This window comes from Sinohyriopsis cumingii, chromosome 2 (genome assembly GCF_028554795.1).
Source record: "Sinohyriopsis cumingii isolate HCF-2022 chromosome 2, ASM2855479v2, whole genome shotgun sequence".
NCBI classification, from domain to species: Eukaryota; Metazoa; Mollusca; class Bivalvia; order Unionida; family Unionidae; genus Sinohyriopsis; species Sinohyriopsis cumingii.
In genome coordinates this window covers 76,201,297-76,215,576 of record NC_142962.1, presented here as the reverse complement: position 1 = coordinate 76,215,576, position 14,280 = coordinate 76,201,297, and the positions used below count along the sequence as shown (strand labels likewise).

The window sequence follows — 14,280 nt, the reverse complement described above, 5'->3', positions numbered from 1 at the left end:
GCATTGTCTTGTGGGTAATATCTTTTAAATTTACAGATTTATCTATTAAAAAGAGATTTGCATGCCTTTCAAGAATGTTTAATAGGTAATTAATTAAATTCTATTTTTATAAATAAGAATTCAGTCATAAGAAATGGGTATTGATGTGAATCAGCATATATCCACTAATTTGTAAACGTTATATTCAATGTAAATAATACACACTTTGCTTGATTTGATATAACATTGAAACGGATTGTTCTTGGTTCAATTAAATGTAAGAGGTCCCATTTCAATGGATTAAGTCTAAAATTAACGTGTATTCGACTTATGTTTTTATCTTTTTGTTTTTAAAGAACGTGTATGGCGGCTAACAGTGTTATCCTTTTCCTTCCGTCTTTCGTAGTAATTTTTGACAAAGTATTAACATGTTACAATGAATGAAAATAAATTAATATTAAAACCTCAAAAATATTAATTATAAAAAATTAATATAAGTTTGGTATTTACCTCATTGTGAGATCGTATTACGTAGAAATAAAAATTGCATCTGTAAAGTTCTTTAAGTGAACAACTTAATCCTCTTGTAGTTTTGCATATGAATTATAGTTCAGAAATAACATTTTTAAATAGCTACAAAATGTCATTTTGTGATCTTAGTACGAAACAAACAAAAAACAAACAAACATCCAAACATGAATTCTAAATTTCACAAATTTTCTCTAAATGAAATACACAAGAGTACGGTTTAATTTTTCAAACAATTTTTATAGGATTGAAGATAAATAAATGCCAGCAGTATTAAATTATACAGCCATCTTATTTTTTCAAGACTTTGCTTTTTCTTTAATTTTCTTCTTTTTTGATTTTATAATTCTAAAGAGTCAATGCTCGCATTCCATGTTGTTCGCTGAAACGGGTCAGATATTGTTTTGTATCATACAATAATGATGGTCATGTGAGACAAATTACATATTTTGTAAGAACATTTTATGGTAATGTGAAATTTATGGAGATGATCAGAATCGTTAACCTTAACATCCCTACCTGCAACGTCCCTTCAAGTCAACGAAGAGCTGAGAACAAAAATATGCCGAGAATGCTTTCCTTTTGAATAAACTATTAAGATCGACATCATCAACGATCAGAGGTGGGGACATGGCAATTTTTGTCAAAAACGAAGCAACCACTCATCTTAACAGTACTGGTTCCAACTTTACGAGAATGCGAAATGAAAAAGCACAGTTTTGTTGGAGGGTAATTATTCGGATATTTTTGTGGTTGTTAATTGCTGAAAACATTTTACTTTATCTTAAGAACTGCATAACTTTGATTTGTTATTTTAAAGAAGAATAAAGATAAAGTACTTGACAAAATACTTGACAAAATACTCGACAAAGGGTATAAACAATTTTTAAAAATAAAAACTGTTATAGGCGACTGACATAAAAAAGCAAACGGGAAAATAAAAAAAAATTCTTTTGGAACTGTTGTGTGTAAGATTGAAGTATAAACTTGTCTTTCAGATGAGTACGGATGGTCTGTTTCATATGCGTACGGATGGTCTGTTTCAGATGAGTACGGATGGTCTGTTTTAGATGCATACCGATGGTCTGTTTCAGATGGGTACGGATGGTCTGTTTCAGATGAGTACGGATGGTCCGTTTCAGATGCACACGGATGGTCTGTTTCAGATGAGTACGGATGGTCCGTTTCAGATGCACACGGATGGTCTGTTTCAGATGAGTACGGATGGTCCGTTTCAGATGCACACGGATGGTCTGTTTCAGATGAGTACGGATGGTCCGTTTCAGATGCACACGGATGGTCTGTTTCAGATGGGTACGGATGGTCTGTTTCAGATGAGTACGGATGGTCCGTTTCAGATGCACACGGATGGTCTGTTTCAGATGATTGAACATAGTCTGTTTCAGATGATCACGGATGTTGCTAATTTTGTAGATACTAAATGGTACGAAGATTATTAATTTAATTCAGTCCCTTGTTCCGCTTACCAAAACTTGACCACCATGTACCAGTTTGGTCCCACTATTAGCGAATAACGTTAGTACCTTTACCACAAACCACGTTCCGTGTGAAGTTTATAGTTTCTGTTTTGGTTGGCATCCAAGATCAAACTTCAAAAATTCATAATCAAGACCTGCCTTGTGGTAAATCAACAGCATTTTCCTAAACGATAATAGAATATCCTTTGATCGCTAATTAATTTTATGTCAAATTATTGGAGGGAAATATCCTTTTCTTCTACATGCCAGAACTAATGCCGTCAATCTTTGGCAAAACCTTGTGTTGGATATTACAAAACACGTGTTTTGCATGTTATTTTCATTCGGTGTGCAATATTTCATGGCTCTTTTAGTTTTTCATACCAGAAAAGAACGAATAAGTAATAAATCAAAATTCTGGGGCGGTGTGAAGATAAACTTACTAGAAGATAAATCATTGGATGAAGGCTTTATTTACACGTTGGTTGACATCCGATTAGTATGCGCATCTATAATTTCTCTTATGCTGAAAGATGTCTGCCTATAATTTCTTATATATATATATATATATATATATATATATATATATATATATATATATATATATATATATATATATATATATATGTTTTCTGTAAGGAGAAATAATTATATTTGTGTGGGCATTTATGATCCTCCGTGGTTGCGATAATCCCATTCATCATTCAGATGTCAAAACTTGTCAAGTATGAATTAAATTTATGATTACATTACACATTCATATATAGCTATATATGAAGTATAATCACGTCAACATTTCACATTGATAAAATACCTATATTTTTAAGTATACATAGACTGCCTGAAAAAGATCTATTTTGTGTTATTAAACCATTAAATGAAATATGTTTACAAAGAACTCCAAACTAGCTGATCACAGGCCATTTCATGTCGCGATTTTCGTTCCAAATAAATATCACGACCCAGACAATAGAAGCTGATTTTGTGTTACAAGCTGCTATTTTGATTTAAATCGTTTATTGAATTAATTTTCTCAGGTAAGCAACATCTCATTACTGTTCGCTCATGACCGAAGTTCCTATTTTATTGCACATCGTCACGACATTACCCAATACGGATGCTGTTCTTTACTTTTTCTAGGCGACATAAATGCGACAATAATAAATCACGGCTGACTCAAGTTTTTACTGAATACAGGACTTACTATTGATACCAACAAATCTGGTTGTGAAACTATGAGAAATAGCGTCCATTTCGAAGTTATTTAACATAAAGGGAGAATAATTCGTCCCGTTATCCGATCCAGCAAATTTTTTCTTACCGTTTATGTACGGGCAATCGGATCCTGTCGCCACGCACATTACATTTGCCTTTTGACACGTACATTTCTTTCCTTGTGGTGGTAAAAGTTAACATTATATCCAGACGGACTTTGTTGTTTCATTTACAAAACTCGTAATTTTGACTTCTCGGTGGTCGATCTTTGGTATTTAAATCCAGTAAGCATGCATGAATGTCGGACATTCAAGGTCGTCAAGTCCACAACTCTGAACTTACTTTTGGGTGTCACATTTTTCCATGCAAAGCGATTTTGGTAATACCGGGGCATGCACATATTTTACCGACAATATAGAGTAAAACTTTTAATGTGAAAATATAAATGTTGCTGTTTTCTAGTGCATTTACACTGCGCTAGACAATGGCAAAACGTGTGTCAGCTATTTACCTCAGAGGAGACTGCTCTGGTGGCCTAAGTGATTAGAACGTCCGCTTTGGATGCTGGATGTCGCGGGTCAAAGAATTATAACAATCAATGATATTAGTAGCTTGGCGCTCAGCAATAAGAGGTTAGTGTTAGGACTGGTCAGGCTGGTGTCATGACTGGGTGGGACATCATGCTGCATGTTTTTAGCATGATGATTCAGGTCTCACTGGATAGTTTCGTATCTTGACACCTCCCTAATTTTTAAGGTAGAATTCATGAACCTAATAATCATAAGCCTAGCATTTATAAATTCACGCAGAAGCTAAATCTGCAATGTGGTTTGGATTTACTTTCAGTTAGGATCGAAAGTAGGTTGGCTTGTTTGGTGACTGCCGGTCATAGTTTGACTAGCAATGGAGATCAAAGGCGTAACTTGAGCTGCAAATGAACAGCCGACTCGGCTTGCATATTTATGCGTGTCTGTTACAGAGGTAAACATCTAAAAATCGTGATAGTTGAAGGGTGATAAAAAGTATGCTAACTTGTTATATTTCTAGTGACCTTTACTCATGCATAAGGCGCATACTGATTCTTTTAGCTGTCTTGTCACGGGAAAATATTTAAAATAGCTATTTGCTGTAAAAAATGAATGCAAAAATAAGGGTTTTGTGGCAATGTTGGTTCAGTATAAAAGCCACCAGTTGTATAAGGAATTAACCTGATTGCCGCATCAAAATCTCACACGCACGCTTTCTACAAAAATCATTAGTTTGTTTTTATTTGTATCTTCAGTGTAAACATTCTCATTTTTCTGCAGTAGGTCATTGTCGGATGAAAATTCACCAGCTAAACTGTCCAGTGAGACCTCAGTGCTAGAAATCACTATAAACTGTCACGATGCAGACATCGTAGCGATATGACTAAAATTGTTAAAGCCACGTTAAAAATCCCAACACACACACACACACACACACACACACACACACACACACACACACACACACACACACACACACACACACACACACACAGAGGAACAAAAATTTAAATGATGAAAGAAACTTCAACTTTTATCGAATTTGATATGCATGTACAAAATTAGAAAGTTTGTATAAAACGTGGAGGGACAGAAATACATGCTTAATAAGGTCATATATTGATAGCAATATGATACTCCCTGATGGGAATGTATTGGCTTCACCCATTTTCCCAAGCAAGAATCCCCTAATTAGATAATTAGTGTCTTAAACACACACCACATTCTTCCTCCAGCGATTAGCTGACGGGAATATACACTAAACAAAATAAATTCTTTGATAAACCGTACCGATGTCAAGCAAACACATACTTAGCCTAAGTTAATGAATTCTAGACCAGATAACGCTCGTCGAGTATAGGGGTCTGTTGTTTCGTCGCTAGTTTTACTTACATCAAGATTGTTTTGAATAACAATAAATAGACTGAAGATAGAAGAGGGGTGTAACAACAATACACGAGATTAGGTAAATGTTATTGTCGAGCGTGAATAAGGGTCTCTCAATCTTCTCCTCTAATTACACCTTTACATAAAAATTGAGTTAGGTATATAAGTATATGATAGATAAGTTTATTTGTACGTGCTGTATTTTATGGTTTAATGTTTCAATAGCTAAAATTGGGTATATCCATTATATCATACAAGCTTTAAAAAATCTTATTACGGTTACATAGGCGAGTGAGCTCAGGTTGCTCTAGGATCATTCCACTTTCTTCTTCGTTAATACCGCCTAAACTCGCGTATAAGTCGGGTACAGATGCAAAACAGACCCAAATCTGCTGCCGCGTAATATTAAATATTTTATACTATTCGGACGTTACGTACGCAATATACAATTTCTCCTATTAGATATTATAAAGTGTACAATTTTCAGAACGGTTAACCACCCAAAACTGATGAATTATTCTCCTACAAAGCACAATATGCCATATATACTCGCTTATAAGACGGATCCAACTGCATTTCACGCTGGCAGTTCCGGGTGTATGCAGATTGTCAGACCTTTTTAATACGAATCACAAAATTACGACCATGCAACATGTAGCCTTTTATACAATAATTACTGAATTACTGTATTGTTATTAAAATGCGGAAATGTAATAACATGGTTCGCAAAATGCGGAACTATAACAACATTTTGTACTGTGGTATCTTCCAGATGAAAATATATCAAAACATTTCAAAATGTAGATATGTTGCTTACGTGTTCGTCAATGCTACCAAATTAGAAAATTTATCACGTTTTATTCTTGATTAAATTCAATCTGAAGGGACATAGAGAGGGGGAGAGAGAAAGAGAGAATACACTATTTTATAAATCGGGTCACAACTAGGTTGACTTAATGCATACACATCCTGTCCAAAAGTAAACGAGGACGAGATCTTAAGATTGGAGGCCTGCGAGGACTCAAAAACATGGGACAATACTTTAGCCACGGTCAGTTATCATGAGTTATGGAATGAAAAAATGAATAAGGAACAAGAAAAGAGTACCTTCAACCTTTGACTTTGTTTTTTTTTTTTAAGAGAATAGAATGCACGTTCTCATTAAACCGTTTGGTTTGAAATTGATATGTCGAATGTGTGTCCAAAAGACTCAGCTATGTGCCCCAAAAGTTTTCGAGACATCATACTCAGACTTCCATAGCCCAGAATCTTCTAAAGTTCGTTTTCTTTTTAAATGCGTGTAGAGCTTCTTAATGTTCAATCCGCTGAAAATCTAACCATACTATAACGTCTTCTTACAGTTCAATATATTGGCTCATCAACAAGAATTAGTAAGAACTCTTTGCGACTTGACCTGATCTAATGTAAGCATTCAGTAATTATTAAATGATTTTTGACTCTATTATTAAAGTGCCTGAACAATTGATTCGTCGGTTGGACGATAACGTGTAAAGTTATGTTGTCGAGTTCGCCGCACTGCCTTTCATTCTGTCTCATATCTCTTTGACTTTAAAAAATGTAAAAGATAATTTGATTTTTGAAAAGAAAAAGGTACCTGTTTTAACTTCAACGTTTACGGGGTTAAATATATAACTTCAACACTGTCAATGTGTTTTGGTTTATAGGAGACATGGAAAGTCGTGAAAAGTATTGTCTTCGAATCCACTGGCGTATATTTGCTTATTATGTAAATAAAAGAAATATTTTTTGTTGATGTCATACATCAGTTTGTATAAACGTATATTTCAACAGTTAAACGACAACTAGAATATACGTATAATACCTTCAGACTAAAAGTATTTGAAAATAATAGAAAACTCAAAGAAAATGATAATAAACGTGAAGTCAGAACTGCGTTACTATGAGAAATGGAAGACGTGATAAAAACCAATTGTAAAATGTGTGTGTGTGTGTGTGTGTATTTTAGATTTTTAACGTATCTATAATTATTTCCCAGTCATATCGCTACGACGTCTGCAGTGTATCAGTTTATAGTGATGTCTAGCACTGGGGCATCATCCCGCAGAGATGTAACATGATGCCCCCACCTAGTCACATTATCCTGACACCAGGCCTACCAGTCCTTACACTAACCTCTTAATGCTGAGCGCCTAGCGAGGCAACTGTTAGCACCATTTTTGTAAGTCTTTGGTATGACTCGGCCGGGGTTCGAACCCACGACCTTCCGCTTCCTTGTGAAATGTAAATTAAGTTCTACTTATGCTGAAACAAGAAACAAAAAACTTTGTTTTAGCACCAGGGCATTTGTTGTAGTAAAATTTGGAAAGGAACACTATATGGAGTATCAGCCAGCATACTAGGAAATTGCAAAGTCTTTTTCATAGACTTGCGCAATAATTCGTTTCTTGTTGAAATAATTCATTCTTCTGGTTAGGTCGAAACTCTTTCAAGATATTCCACGGATTTAGCCACGCGTCATCCTATTAGTATCTTTTTAAAAAATCGAAAAATAAAACCAGAATTAAATTCCGTTGCAGCCAATACTATTTGTCTGAGGTCTAAATCCATATATAATTTTCACCAAAACGATTTCCTTGAAGAATATGTTTTGATTAAACTTTTTTCCTGCTGCTAAACATTTTGTTATTGTTGTTGTTAGGGCTTAACGCCATTTTTTCAGCACAAGATAGGTTATACATGGCGGACTGTCTAAATAGTGGAGGAAGAAACCGGGAAAACTCCGGAAAGAACCACCGACCCACGAGAAGCTACTGGCAAGCATTCTCACATACCCACATTGGCCAATCCGAAACACGAACCCTCCATCCAGAGGTGAGATGGCAGTGATCCGTAACGGTGAGCGCTTTAGACCACTCGGCCACTCTGAGCTCCTAAACATTTTGTTGGCATTGTCCCACAGACTAAAACTCATACAAACTATTAAGTGAAATTTATTTATTTGATAAACTATTCTGCGTCCATATTGTGCAAGAATACCAACAAACTAATTTTTGCATTTGCCATTTTAAATATATTTTTTTGGTAAGGGAAACCCCGTTATATTGAGTAATGAATGATACTGTCTTAACTGAAACAAAACAATTTGTTTAATTTCGTAAAGATACGCTCGTAACACATTGTAATGATTCTTGTCGATCATTTTCAAGGATACCAATTCACTAATACTGATTAACTTTCCTCATTTATTTTTCCCTCGCACGGCACAAGCTGGATGGTTCAATTAGCGAAGTGTCAAGTTATGGACACGATAATCAAGGGTTGGATTAAGGTCAATGCTACCAGGAGATATTTACGAAAGAAAGGTTGACTGGACCAGTGATTTAAGATTTTATATATTTACAGTTGCTTTCCAAAATAAATTACTTTTTATCCCAATAAATTTATTGCTGACAAAAATGAACATTTCATACGACGGTTTCGAGAATAACAAAGATATGAATAGAATTAATGAAACAACTGTAATGTTCAGAAGACGAATGTACTGAACGTTTATCAGAAAGAAAGTCTGAACAGAAGGAGAAAATGACATTTGTAATCATTGACGACGTGAGGGTTCCAAGCCCGGGGACAATGTTCTTTAGTAGCGTCCCTATTTTGCCACAGAGAACAGTTTGTACGTCAGTTGCCGTCCTTCCGCATCCCCCCTCTTAAAGAACTGCCCTTTGACAACAGTCCTAGTCACTAAATAGAAAGGTATTCTTGTATTGTCTAATTTTCATTAAGATAATTTTTATGGTTTGCAGAGAGAGAGAAGACTGCATGGAGTATCAAACGGTCACGTGAAGACTGCATGGAGTATCAAACGGTCACGTGAAGACTGCATGGAGTATCAAACGGCCACGTGAAGACTGCATGGAGTATCAAACGGACACGTGAAGACTGCATGGAGTATCAAACGGACACGTGAAAGAGACGGGGAGCAGGATCGATCACTATCTATATACTGAAAGATCATGGATCTTGATCTGGGAACAGATGAGACCATATGGTTTCAAGAAAAAAGAATCGTTTTAGCTGCCTATGGCTGTTATATATATATATATATATATATAATCTGAATGACTGCATGAACATCAACATTCTCACGCTTGCTATCATAAACAGCTGTGTAATGCTAAATGTGTGGAATTAACACTGAAGTTCGTTCGGCATGGAATTTGACAAAATGTTCCTTTAGCTGACACACAGCTTAATAAACTATATTTTATTTAATCCCGTTAATCCCTTTCAGGACATAAGGCAACAACTTCTTCAGCCATAGGGTCCTTTGCTTTTTATCCTGCATTGTCCACCTGATCAACCCATATATCTCAATTCTTCTACGATGTTCTTCTTCAGGTCGTAGTTTGGTTTTGCTCTATTCCGATGGCACAGTTGGGTCTTCTTTGTAAACCTATTCTTGTTCGTCCTAAGCGTCGTCTCATTCCTTTTCGTCTATTCTCCATGACGATGTCCCTTGGACGTTTTTGCTTTACATATATTGGATAGTAGACCAGATTAATTTTCTCGTATATGTTGGATAGTAGAGCAGATCTCTTGTATTTTTATTAAATAGGAGGACATTTAACATCTGTTGGATAGTAAGGCAGATCTCTTGTCGTACATGTATTGGATAGGAGGGCAGATCTCTTACCTATATTGGATAATAAGGCAGATCACTTGCCTTACATGCATTTGACAGTTGGGTTGATCTCTTGTCTTACATGTATTGTATAGGAGGGCAGATCTGTTGTCTTACATGTATTGGATAACAGGACAGATTGCTTAATTAGAAATGTGTTTCCTCTTTCGTTTATGTGGAGGAATCAACGCTTGGAACTGAGAAATTAAATTTTATAAAATCTTTCAGTACTCCAGAATTCTCTAAATTTCGAACTTTATCGATTCGGTAATTTTCTGTTTCATGTTTGTTATGTATTTCGTTTCAGAAAAATTTCTATTCGTCCGAATTTTCATTGAACTGATAGTTACGAAACTTTATACTTATACATTATGTAATTTAATAAAATCTGCTAAATTTGTTATCAGAGATGAATTTCACGAATAAATACTTCACATTCCCATCGCAGGGAGACTAACCTCAGCGACAGAAAAGTATCTAATTGAAGACAATAAAAAAGAGAGTTCCCAAAGAAATACGGCATTTTGTTTAACTTTTGTTTAAAATTAAATCATGAATGAATAGATTAGTCTCTAACCTAATTTTTCTTAGGCCTAATGAAATTTTTTCCGCATAAAAAATAAGCTCGTTTCATTCATTCTTTCATCGTCCCAATGCTTTTTGTGTTCCATGGCCGCTATTTATACAATCACCATGTAACAGTATTTAACAGTTGTAATGGAGTCGGATCTTCTGAAAACGATATAAATGGAAGAGGGGATGAATAGAACAAAGTCTGACTATTATATCCGAAATCGTTTAATAATGATTCATTTTAATGATTTAGCAGAACTTACAAGGCACACCCCTTCTTGGGATCAAACAGTAGATCGACTATACAATTACAAAAACTACTTTCATGGTACCAATCCATTTTCAGATAATAGAGGATGAACTATATGTGCATTACTGGCTTTCAAAGGATTTTGTGTTCTTTATCATTTCAAACGTATTCCTTCGTTTCCTTTAAAATTAATCAGTGTTGAAACAAGACACTTAAGAAATTATTTCAAAGAGTGTGGTGTCGGTTTCGACTAGGCATGTGGCAATGGCAGACAAAGCTTCTCCAAGCTTGTTAGAATTTGGCTTCAGACCGTTACTAAAGCAAATGAAGGCCCTGATTAATCATTTTAATTATATTTTGCCCATGATTTCTCAAACGCATATGAAAAGTTTCAAATTAATAGCCCGCATTTTCCAGAAGGACCGTGGATCAATCTACCGTCCAAATATCTGGTTCAGCTACTATGGCAGACTCTTGTTCGAACAGATCATGGCTGTCGACACATTGTCTCTAGTTCGTAATATAACTTGAAAGAAAACCTGAAAGTCCCCTTTCACATTTTGTATATTTTAGCTGAAGTTTGTGGGTCTCTATGGGTTGCAAATATTATACATTAATGAATCTTTATTGGTCCTAGCAGCAAGTTTCCATTGGTTTCCCAATCGATTTATAACATAAATTGAACATAGTATAGGCGCATACGTTAAATTCAAACCATGTAAATTCTTTATTCTACATCCACTACGCAAAAATAGCACCCCCACAAATACAGTCATTTTCTGTAAAACATAAAATATATCCCATTTAACAATGCTCACAAGCGTTCAAGTTATTTGCAAGCCCCGTCGCTGCATGTGTCAGAAATATAGTAAAGATTTTGTTTTCTCCAGCAACTTCAATTTTGACATAGGTCTAAATTATGGGTCAGCGTTCAACTATTGTTGTGTAATTATATCATTTCGTTAGATTAAATATATCGCTTCAAGATTCATTTTCACCTGTCCATACCTATTTAATGCATTGATTTACGGACCACCAATGATTTCATCCCCGAACTTGGCTCCACCACCTGTCCAAATCAAGCGGTCTTCGGTCGAAACTATCACCAAGAATGAGGTAATTAAAATTAAATCGGGTGGAATGATCGGGTTTCATCCGATAGACGTGATGCCGGCGAAAACCCCTTAAAAGATAAGGGATATTATTGCTACCTATATCTGGTGATCTGAAATTGTGAATAAAACACAACACCCGTCTGCTCAAACTCCGTGTATATGTCCATTTCTGGCGATCCAAATGGTATACCTCAATGTTGTTTCACAGTTGCCTTGGTTTGGTCGACCAGCATTGCATCGATGCGTTCAAACGAAGAAACGTTCGAATCGTAAATTATAAGAAAATTAAGACGTACAGGAAGGTACATTAGAAGTTCGCCAATGAGGTGAAGTAGAATATTCAAAACACGTCTTCAGGGAATACAGTCTTTGAATACTAAACCATTTGTTATTTAGCATTCATTTATTATCTTTCTAACCCTACTATTTCTGAAGAAAAATAAAAGTAAGGTTTTAAAACTCTTTTTTTTTCTGTTTGTGTTTTCTTTTGGTTCATAATAAAAGTTCGGTTATCAAAACTCCTATTTCTGTTTGTGTTTTTGGGTTTAGGAATGTTCACATCCAGGGCTCATAGTAGAACTGAGCTATGAGTCACGAACGGTGAGATTAAAAAGTGTATTTTCAAAATGCCGTCTCATCTCACTGAGTAGGAAACTGTTAATACGTCATCTATTTTCATTAGTACAAAACTGTTAATACGTTACGTCATCTATTTTCATTAGTATAAAACTGTTAATACGGTCGACTATGTTCATTTAGTACACAACTGTTAATACAGTTATAAATAAAAAGTGAAGCGCATCTATATTACCCAAAACTGATATACAATGATATATATCAAAGAACATTTCCCGTTATTTAAGTAATTCATGTTGATAAAAATGTATATTTTCAAGTGTAATCTGATACGAATTTAAAATCATTCTTTTGCCAAAAAGGGGGGGGGGGTAAGAAGCAAGCTATATATAATTAACTCATGGGAACAAATCCTTGGATGAAATCAACGCGTAGGTACGACTCCTCGGATGCAATCAACGTGTGGGTACGACTCCTCGGATGCAGTCAACGTGTGGGTACGATTCCTAGGATGCAGTCAACGTGTGGGTACGACTCCTCGGATGCAATCAACGTGTGTGTACGGCTCCTCAGATGTAGTCAACGTGTTGGTAAGACTTCGCTGTTATTTGTTTCTTATCAGGCGAGTTAAAATTCTCTTTCATCAAACATTCCGGAGAATGATTCCACAGGGCATCAAACGAAAACAAACATATGATTCAACAATTTAAATAATATAGTTAACATATTTTATGTCATGTTTCCAAACTTCTTTGTCGTGTTTATCCATCTTTTTAAATAACCGTCTATACTCACTTATAAGTCTAGTCCAGTCGCAAACAACACCCCTCCCCGTCTCATAATGCGCCGGCAGAAAAGGGTCTATGATGCTTGTTGTATATGATTATTTCTAATAAACACACACACACACACACACACACACACATATATATATATATATATATATATATATATATATATATATATATATATATATATATATATATATATATATATATATATATATATATATATATATATATATATATATATATATATAAAATAAAGCATAGATGTCTTTAATTACCTATCAGACGTATCAAATTACTTCAAACATATTTCTTTCAAACAACACTTGCAATTTTTTCACAAATTTACGCCACAATAAACGGATCACACGAGCAAGGAGATTAATTACCGCCGAATTTTGAACTTGAAAAATATCTAAATAGTGATATATGAGCGTAAAGAAACAACTTGGGGAACAGTAATTGCTGATTATTGTAGCTTTATATTTCACCTAGGTGGGGTAAAACTGTACATAATTACCAATGGAATTTGTGTCAAATCGGACAATAAAGTATCGTGTAGAAAAAGATACCTTTGCAGCAAACTCAAACAGGTGCGAAGTGAATTGAATGTGTGACTTAGACGATTAAGGTCAGATAAGAAATGCAAAAACAGAAAAGGAAAATTCCATCGTTCATTCCTGAAGATTGTCTTGTCAAAAGCCACACAATTACAGCACCTTAAGGCTATATACTTACACCATTAAAATCTGGTAACAAAGAAGGAAAATACGACTCATCAACAAGATCCTTTTAATGGTTATTTTTTAAAAGCATCAAAGTTTGCCGAAATTACATCGATATCAAATTGAGGTCAGAAATACTTCAGGGAAAGTTATATTAAAAATATTAAAAATGAAATGCATTATATAAAGTCATCGAATCATATACCGATATAGAGAATGATTTGTTACAAAAATTCTTTACACGATGAAAAAAGACATATTTGAACACAGAAACTCCAAAATGTTGCCAAATATTTTGAACAAGTGTTAACATCGACGAATGAATTTTTTTTACGCTGATGGCAGACCATAATTTCTTTCTTGTTCCTTTGATAAAGAAAGACACTTATAACAAATATGAAAACAGGAAGCAAAGAAGAATGTACCGCTATGAAATTGAAATACAGATGGAAGGATAATGTTATGATGATGGAAAAA

At 34.8% G+C, this 14,280-nt stretch overlaps 1 long non-coding RNA gene across 1 annotated transcript in view; it reads left to right on the top strand.

Annotated features, from left to right (window-relative positions):
• Positions 1-10,278, top strand: part of LOC149805217 (uncharacterized) — a 36,957-nt gene extending 26,679 nt beyond the window's left edge. Inside the window, exon 3 of the long non-coding RNA XR_016418322.1 lies at positions 8,899-10,278. This is a non-coding gene — a long non-coding RNA (uncharacterized LOC149805217). The remainder of the gene's footprint in view (positions 1-8,898) is intronic.
• Positions 10,279-14,280: the final 4,002 nt, after the last annotated feature.